The sequence below is a fragment of the Ammospiza nelsoni genome, chromosome 3, assembly GCF_027579445.1.
Source record: "Ammospiza nelsoni isolate bAmmNel1 chromosome 3, bAmmNel1.pri, whole genome shotgun sequence".
NCBI classification, from domain to species: Eukaryota; Metazoa; Chordata; class Aves; order Passeriformes; family Passerellidae; genus Ammospiza; species Ammospiza nelsoni.
The window spans coordinates 1,169,759-1,177,846 of record NC_080635.1 but is presented as its reverse complement, the minus strand read 5'-3'; the positions used below and the strand labels follow the sequence as shown (position 1 = coordinate 1,177,846).

The 8,088-nt window shown below is 48.8% G+C and overlaps 1 protein-coding gene across 4 annotated transcripts in view; it reads left to right on the top strand.

The window, feature by feature from the left end:
* The first annotated feature begins 387 nt into the window (after positions 1 to 387).
* PLCB4 (phospholipase C beta 4) overlaps positions 388 to 8,088 on the top strand; it is a 176,996-nt gene continuing 169,295 nt past the window's right edge. For 2 of the 4 annotated variants that reach the window (XM_059468215.1, XM_059468216.1), the window contains exon 1: positions 389 to 490. The gene's annotated coding sequence lies outside the window, so the exon portion shown is untranslated. Of the gene's footprint in view, positions 491 to 8,088 lie in introns of all 4 variants that reach the window. The other 2 variants (XM_059468217.1, XM_059468214.1) reach the window with 2 other exon arrangements.

Genomic DNA, 8,088 nt, shown 5'->3' with positions numbered 1-8,088 from the left:
CCTGGCGGAGCGCAGGGAGAAGGGGGATTTCCTCCTCGCCCTTTCCGATCCGCGCCGGCGCGGCATCCTCGGGGGCACCGTGCGGTACCTGCGGCTGCCGGCCGGGGCCGCGGAGCCTCCGCGCCCGGGAGAGCCGTGCGGGCGGAGCTCCGCGCCCGCGGCCCCGCCGCCCACTTGCCATGCGCTGCCCGCAGCCTGCGCGGCGGCGGCGGCGGGGGGAGCCGGCGGCGGCCCGGCCCGGCCCGGCCAGCGCAGGCGGCGGCCGCCCTAGGGTTTCCCCCGTCCCTGCCGCGTCTCTGGGCGCTGCGGGGGTTGAGGCGGGCGCGGCGGCGGGGGAGGAGGGAGGGGAAGGGAAGGGAAGGGAGGGGGGAAGGAGGAGCCGCCGCCGCTGTGGGGCGGGCGGGTCGCACACACACACAGACACACACAGACACTGGCACGGCGTGAGGAGGAGGAGGAAGAGGAGGAGGAAGCAGCCTCGGCGCTTGAGGTACGGGCGGCTGGAGCGGCCACCATTGAGGCGGGGGGGTCGGGGGGCGGCCGCGGCTCTGTCCGCGGCTTCGCGCCCTTGGCGGGGAGCGGCGCTGCCCGGGCCCCCCCCCCCGCGCCGGGCCGTAACCTTGGGCTCCCCCGGCCGCGTGGGGCCGGCGCCAGCGTGTGGGGCTGCCACGAACCCGTGGGGCCGTCACCTGCGAGGGACTGTCGCCGTGTGAGTCCCTCACCCCCGTGTGGGGCTGCCACGAACCCGTGGGGCCGTCACCTGCGAGGGACTGTCGCCGTGTGAGTCCCTCACCCCCGTGTGGGGCTGCCACGAACCCGTGGGGCCGTCACCTGCGAGGGACTGTCGCCGTGTGAGTCCCTCACCCCCGTGTGGGGCTGCCACGAACCTGTGGGGCTCGCCTGCGGGGGTCTGCCGCCGTATGGGTCCCTCATACCCGTGTGGGGCTGTGGTACGTGGGTGTGTGTCACATAGGTGTGTCTGCGTGCCTGTGTGCGACACGCATGCAGGGCTGTGTACACACACACGCATGTGTCTGTGTGTCAGTTTCACCCGCGTCTGTGTCAGTTTCACCCGTGTCCGTGTGTGGGTCCCTCCGTGGATCCGTGCGCGGGTCCCTCCGTGTGCGGGTCCCTCCGTGGATCCGTGTGGGGCCCTCTGTGGGTCCCTCTGTGTGTGTGCCCGGCCGCTGGAGTCCTCCCCTCATCCTCGCTGCTGTAGTTTCTGAGTGTATCCGGATTTTGTCAGTGCTGGGCGGTGTGACAAATGTTTCTGTGTAGTTAAGTATAACTTTCTTGCAGTGGGTTGGTTTTTTTCCCTTCCATTTTTCCCTTTTTTTGTTTCCTTTTCCCCCCCCTCGCAGGCTTACCTTTGAAGATTGTTTGGTTTTTTTTGTATATATCCAGAGGTCTCTGGGGGTACAAGTGCTCCTTGTTGCCTCTGTCTGTGTGGTTGGAATTTACAAGACATTTGTAAATTGCATACTGGTGATTTTCAAAGCAAGGTGCAAAATGTTTCCATTTCCATTCCATAGCCATTCCAAGGCTGTGCACTGTATTCCATGCACGACTTTGAATTATGTGCAGTCAGACACCTGTTACTTAATCCTGTTTATCCTTTGCAGTTACAGTTATCCAGCCTGGTCTTCTTTTTTTTTTTTTTTTTAATATCTCACAATAAAGTACAAATATTCTTTTATGCTAGCATGTAGTAGAAACCCAAGGATCTAATGCGCTTGTGAGGTATTTAATGTGTGTTTGTTAGGTAATACTTTCCCAAAGGGGGATGATTTTAGAAAGTTATAGAATAATCATTATCTCAGGGGGAGTTTATATAATGTTAAAGTGTCCATGGGGATGCATCTGTGGGAAGGGTGGATTTGACACAAAGTCTTGCACAGCATAAATCTTCAGTATAGTGTGCATCATCCTCTGTTAATACATTAATAATGTTTGTGTTTCTCAAACTTTGCCTGCTGTTGCACCATGGAATTTTCAGTTTAATAATTGCTGTTGAGGAGTGTCCTGGGGAAAAGGTCTGATTTTGGATCCTGCGAGGGGATGGAGCAGGTTCTTCCATAGCACGTTTGTGTTCAGGGCTGTGTTCTGGAGATTACCTGAGCAGTGCTAGCAAGCTGTACTGCTTCTCACTTCAGGTCAATTCCTTCCAGCTTCTGGAAGTGTCATGGCCACAGTACTTGCAGGCTTTCACCAGATCAAGGGTACCTAATAGTGTCATGAACTACAAAGTAATTACTGTTATATGCAGCCAAGCAGTTTTGTATTGTGCAGAGACAGCTCCTAAATATGAGTTCAGATTTATTCCTCCCTGCGACTGGTACCTTGATGAAGCAGTTAAATTACAGAGCTCTAGGATGAGAATTCCTTTCCACAGCCATTAATACCGGTGTGCCTTCACGTGTCAGTTTTGATTCATCTCTTGATGATATTGCTAAAAACCAGGTATTGATGGGAAAGTCAAACCCCTGGTGAAAATATGACTGCGTGGCTGTCAAAATAAAATGTGAGGATCTGACTTGATTGCTGGCTGTGGATATGCACTTGGGAGAGTAACAATGCCTTTTATTTTAAAGACGTGCACCCACGCACAGGAGCTTTGTTCTAAAATAGTGCTTTCTGTCATGAATTTATGCATAACCTACACTCTCTGCTTTTTCTTAGAATGCAGGGAAGAGACTCTCTTCCTCTTGAAGAGGAAGACCAAAAGGGGCAGGAAAGAGAAGTCATTTGAATTTCCCTTACTGACAGAGGAAATACTTCTCTGTTGTGTTTCACACAAAATATTGTGTTGTTTTCACCTTTTCAAAAACAATGGCGAGTTGTTTGCGCTTGACATACGCTGCTGACTTCTGCTGCAGACTTTGGGCATTTGTTCCAGTAATAGCTGGCTGTGATGGTGAACTTGGGGCTGTGCTGGAAGTCTGTCAAGTATTTGTTACAGCTGTGTAGGAACTGATGGCTTCATTTTCACCAGGCTTAGGTATACTGTGTTGAAAGCTTGTAGCGATATAAGTTTTGTGCTTACCAAGATGGCTTGGTTTGTATTTCTGTTTCATTTTTTATCTTGTCATTTCTGTGGGCTTTTCGAATTGTTTGGTGGTTTGCTTTCCCTGGTGGTTTTAAAAGCTCAATTGCTATTTCTTCCTCTTTGTAATATGCCAGAGTCTGAAGTCTGAAACTGCTGGTTTATTATTTTCCTTAAAATTGAATTAATCCCTTTTCTAGAGGAAAGGAAAGAGGAGTACTTATGAGAATTTTAGAAATGAGAACCAAAACTTAATGCAGGCATCTTACCTAAGAGAGACTATTTACGAAAATTGTACCTCATTGATTTCGGAGAAGGCTGCTTTCCTCTGCACTTTCAATCATCTGTCCCATTAGATTTTGGGAAGTGTTGTAAATTGGTTTAGAAGTGAAATTTTCCAAGTCATAAAATCTCCGGTTGGTTGTTAGTGGAAATCATTACGAAGGGTTGCATAAGCATTATTTGTGGGATGGCTAATCAGCAGCCTGGGCTTAGTTCCATTCTCTAATAAATAGATGCATTGTGCTACTTCAAAAATTGCAAAATTGATGGCTTGAGCACATTTACTAATTTTGCCAGATATGTAATGCATCTGGTTCGGGGAAGACTCTTTGATGTCTGGAGAAGTTGCACACAGTGGAGTGTTTATGACCCAGCCCTCAAAAGTTTTTTGATTGTACTATTTAGGACATCTTATTCTTATGAAAGATTCATGCGTAGCACCACATCAGAATCACCTGTGTGCACGCATCAAAGGCTCAGATGAGTTTTATTCAGCAGGACTCTCTGGGAGCAGGTTTTGTGGTCCTCTTGCCTCTGCAGAAAAAGAATGTGATTTTTGGACTTTGTGTTCCAAAGAGCTGACCTGTGGAGGGTTAGAATACATGGGATATCAGTGGTATAAATACCAAAGGTACTGTGCTTTGGCATTAGCCGTCCTGCTTTGCTTGTATCTTGCCCTGTGAACACCAAACTATTAAAATCTATCTTGCTGGTCCTCACCGCTCCTATGGTGGTAGTGTTTTCTGGAAGTCTAGTAAATATGGCTCAAGGGGCTTGTGAAACTGTGGAGGAGGACAGGTTCCCAGCCATTCTGGAATGAATTCATTAGCCCAGTAGTGAGGTCCTTGTTCCAGAAGGACATGCTGAAGTATCAGAGCGCCTGGAATAGGGTGCCACGAGATGGGGAGCAGCATCAGAACAGCTCTTCTGTCCCTGCCTGTGGGGTGCTGATGCTGGGAATCTGCAGTGTCCAGGGCAAGACGCTCCCAAGCGGCCTCTGCGAGTCGCAGCAATAGATGGTGCAGCTCAGCTGTGGCTCTAGAGGCTCCTCTCCTGCAGACTTCTGGGTGATGGGCTGCACATGTCTTCCCTGCAGGGATCTTGGAGGGAAATCAACACTTGCATCCCCTCCTTGTGAGGACCAACATCAGCTTGTGCCAGGTAGTGAGGTGCTGTGGTCAGTTTGCCTTACAAGTCCTTCTACATGTCAGCTACTGAAAGAAGTACTTGTTAAAGTTGTGCCTGTGCAGCAGCAAAGCAATCTTGAGTTTTGGAGAAGAATGAGACAAAACCTTCATCTTCCTCTCCTCTGAAGAGCCTCCTAGCCTAATATGAAGTCATAGCACGCTGTTTCCCTTGTTACTACTCTTGGATAAATGGTATTTGTGAGCAATTAAAATGTTTCATTTCACCTTTAGAGTTCTTAGAGGCACTAGTCGGTTTTCCTGTGGGAGAGAGTGGTGTCACTGAAAGGTTAGGTTAATGTGGTGTATCTGCTCCTGAAAAGGGACAAGTACAAGGGATCCAGCTGTTAAGGCCACTTGCCTTTTGCACCATGTAGGTTTCTGTGGCAGATGGGGCTGCCACTTGGATCCCTTTGTGGTTTCCTGTTCTTTTCCATTGCCAGTCAGCATTGTTAAGCTCCATCGTGATCCTGTCCCACCTGTGGCTCATAGCTAGTCATGGGACAGACAGACCATGGGTGGAGCATCCCTTGTCCTCCTCTATTCACGACCACCTTGCCGGTGAATCCATAATCTATTTATGCAATTGCTCCAAGCTGCCTGGTAAAAAATCTATTCTATACCCCATATGTGTTCCTAATTGCTCACAGTGGGTCTCTCACCTTTCTGTATGCAATAGCCAGGGACAAAAGTGCAGCTTAAGAAGTTGGTTGGCAGCTGTTGTACATCCAAAATTAGGGCCTTGCTTCCTATTTTATATGGGATGTATAATTGTACCACCATGAGGCCCTGCTCCAGGAGAGCTGAGAGTCCCTGGTTTGATCTTCCCTCAGAGTAAGAGCCCGTTCTTTCCCCAGTAACAGTAACTGGGAGCTTTGGCAGATGAGGTGAGACGGCCTGTTTGGAACGTGCTCCATTTTAAGGGCTGTTTGCAGACTGGTGAAATCGGTGGTGCTGAAGTTACAAAGTGCCTTTGCCCTTTCCCTTCTGCAGAAACCGGTTCTGTTCAGTTGACTTTGGGGCTCTCAAATTGAAACTTCCTTTGTGAGCCAACCTTGCAGCCTAGAAGACCTTGAGCAGGTGTGTAACGTTGCAGAGGCTGGATTTGTAAGAGACTGTTCAAATTAAACCCTCTACATTGTTCCTTCTCAGATGTTGTACCAATAGACTCTTTACTTGAAAAGTCTTAATCTAGTCTTGGTGTTTGTATTCTGTTGTTTTTATGTGCAGCACCATCTGAAATTATGAAGATAAAAAATTTACAAATGTTATTGAATTATCAAATAGTTACATAGAAGTAATTTATGTCTGCAGTTGGTCTAGCAATATGCCAGCCAAGAGGGGATATATATTCAGCTACAGAATTTTGAGTGCACTTTAGTAAGTAGGAAATGGGTATGAAAAAGATATTAAAGGGCAGGCTCTTTATTCTTGAAGTTACAGATAAATTTCCCTTTCTAACAATTTCTCCATTCAGCCTGAGCACGCACGTTTGTGCAGACTGGAAGTAATCATCCAGGAGGTCAGTGACTAATAAAGGGAGCAAAAGAGAAGAAGGACTTGGAAGGTTAATAAGGAGCATCTCTTGGATTCCAGTGATCTCGAGTGTCCATGATCCTGTGAACACTGATGATGTGGAAAATAACAAGTAATAAGGGAGTTCTCTGAGGTGTAAGCTGTGGTCTTGAATGAAGTCGGATGAAATAACTTCTCATAGCAAAGTGGCATTTTTTAACTCCTTGATCTTGTAGACCATTCCAAAACTCTATGGGTTTTTCTGCTCCCATTTTTATACTCCTTGAACATATTAATTCTCATGCCTAAAATTGCCATGTCTCCCACATTTGCCCTTTGGTTTTCTTTTCTGGGGATGTGCACTGTGGATGTTGCTGCATGTGCTGTACTTGTTGCACATATAGATGCTCTGTGCTCTCCTCTGAGCCAAGGCTGTGTGCTGGATCCAGGGGCTTGACTCCATCTCTGCCATCTCACTGCTGCTGCCACGCAGGGGAGAAAGGGTTTGATAGCTGCACTGAGAGCCTGTTTGTTTTGAAATACACAAAGTAGGGTAATTCCTACAGAATTCTTCTTGGTCAAGTGTGTGTTGAAATGGGATGTGAATGCCTTATTGGGAAGTAGGAAATTGAGCCATGGAGTGGTTTCTTTGGCAAGGCTAATGTGATCTGTTGAACCCAACAGAAATTGGTATAATTTTTTCTATGAAGGACTGTGATCATGGAAAGAAAAGTGTTTCTGGAGAAGGCAGGGAGAGAGGCTGATAAATTCTCTGTAGGTTTGTTTGCAGAGATGAGGAGGAAGCTCAGATGTGTTAAAGGAGAGGTTGGGTAGCATGGTGTGGTGGTGACGGCAAGGCAAGGCAGAGGCTGTTGGATGATTTGATTTTACTACTTGTTTTTCAGATATAGTTCTTGAGGATTAGTGCAGATTAATTGGGTGCTCTGGTGGATTTGGAGAGCTGTACTGCACGTCTGACATCAGCAAAGAAGAGACCGAGTAATTATTGCTTTCTGGTCTTTCAGCCTGTGTTATTTGGGTACTGCTTCCCTACAGAATACACTTAGGAATAGTGGTCACCCAGTAAATGACAGGGGAAGATGGAATGTGGTTGCAGGTGTATCGGAGCAGATTGCAAATGAGGTGCTGCAGTCTGCCCCGGGAGCCGTGAGCTGCGGGTAACGCGGGCACTTTGGCACCCCTGCTTGGCCCGTGCTTCTCACCCGGGAGATCTCCTGTGGCCGTGGATGCTGCAGGAGCTCTCGGAAATTCCCCCCAGCGTGCCTGCCATCCCTCACATGATGCGCTTATCTGCTTTGATTGGAGAATCCCCGCGCGGGAGGGAAGGTGGGGGCTTGGGGCGGGAGCGGTGTGCCCTGGAGAACAACGGAGGGCTCAAATAGGGCAGCCCTGGCGGGAGGCTCGGCTGGGCTCGGGGTGCCTTCCCCCGGCTCGGGGGGCTCGGGGACCCTCTGCTCGCTCTGGCAGCAGCAGCAGCAGCCCCCGTGTGCCTCTGCGTGCGCCGGCGGAAGGTCCTGCCATCCCTGCTGCGGCTGGACCGAGACGGGACTCATTTCCTTTTTGCCCAAGCCCTTCAGATCTGGCAGCGTGTAGCAGGGGCTGGCTGGTCTTTTTGCTGATGCCCTCGGTTTTGGCTGTGAAATACAGAGTAGCTTTTTGATGACCTGAGACTGTACCGGGTGGCTGGGAAAAGAAATAACTTCTGAGAAGACCTTGGCCCAGGTGAGGACGAGCTGGGCCAAGTTTTTTTTTTAGTTGTACAGGTTGCTGCTTTCCTGCATTCACACATCACTGGTATAGTTTTGCTTTTCTCAAGCCGGCTCCTGTCTACTTGGATGCATCCTAAAGTATTGTGTATGTTTGGCTCTGCATGCTTTTAATTTTTTGTTTGTTTTTCTTTACAAACTGAGAAAGTGCTGGAATTGGCATGTGTGGTAAGGCTGGTAAACAGATGTTGATAAAATGGTCTCCTTTGAGATATCCTAATGAGAGCATGAGCTTAACTAGAAGAGCCATGTAAAAATAGTTGGTGTGCCATTTCAT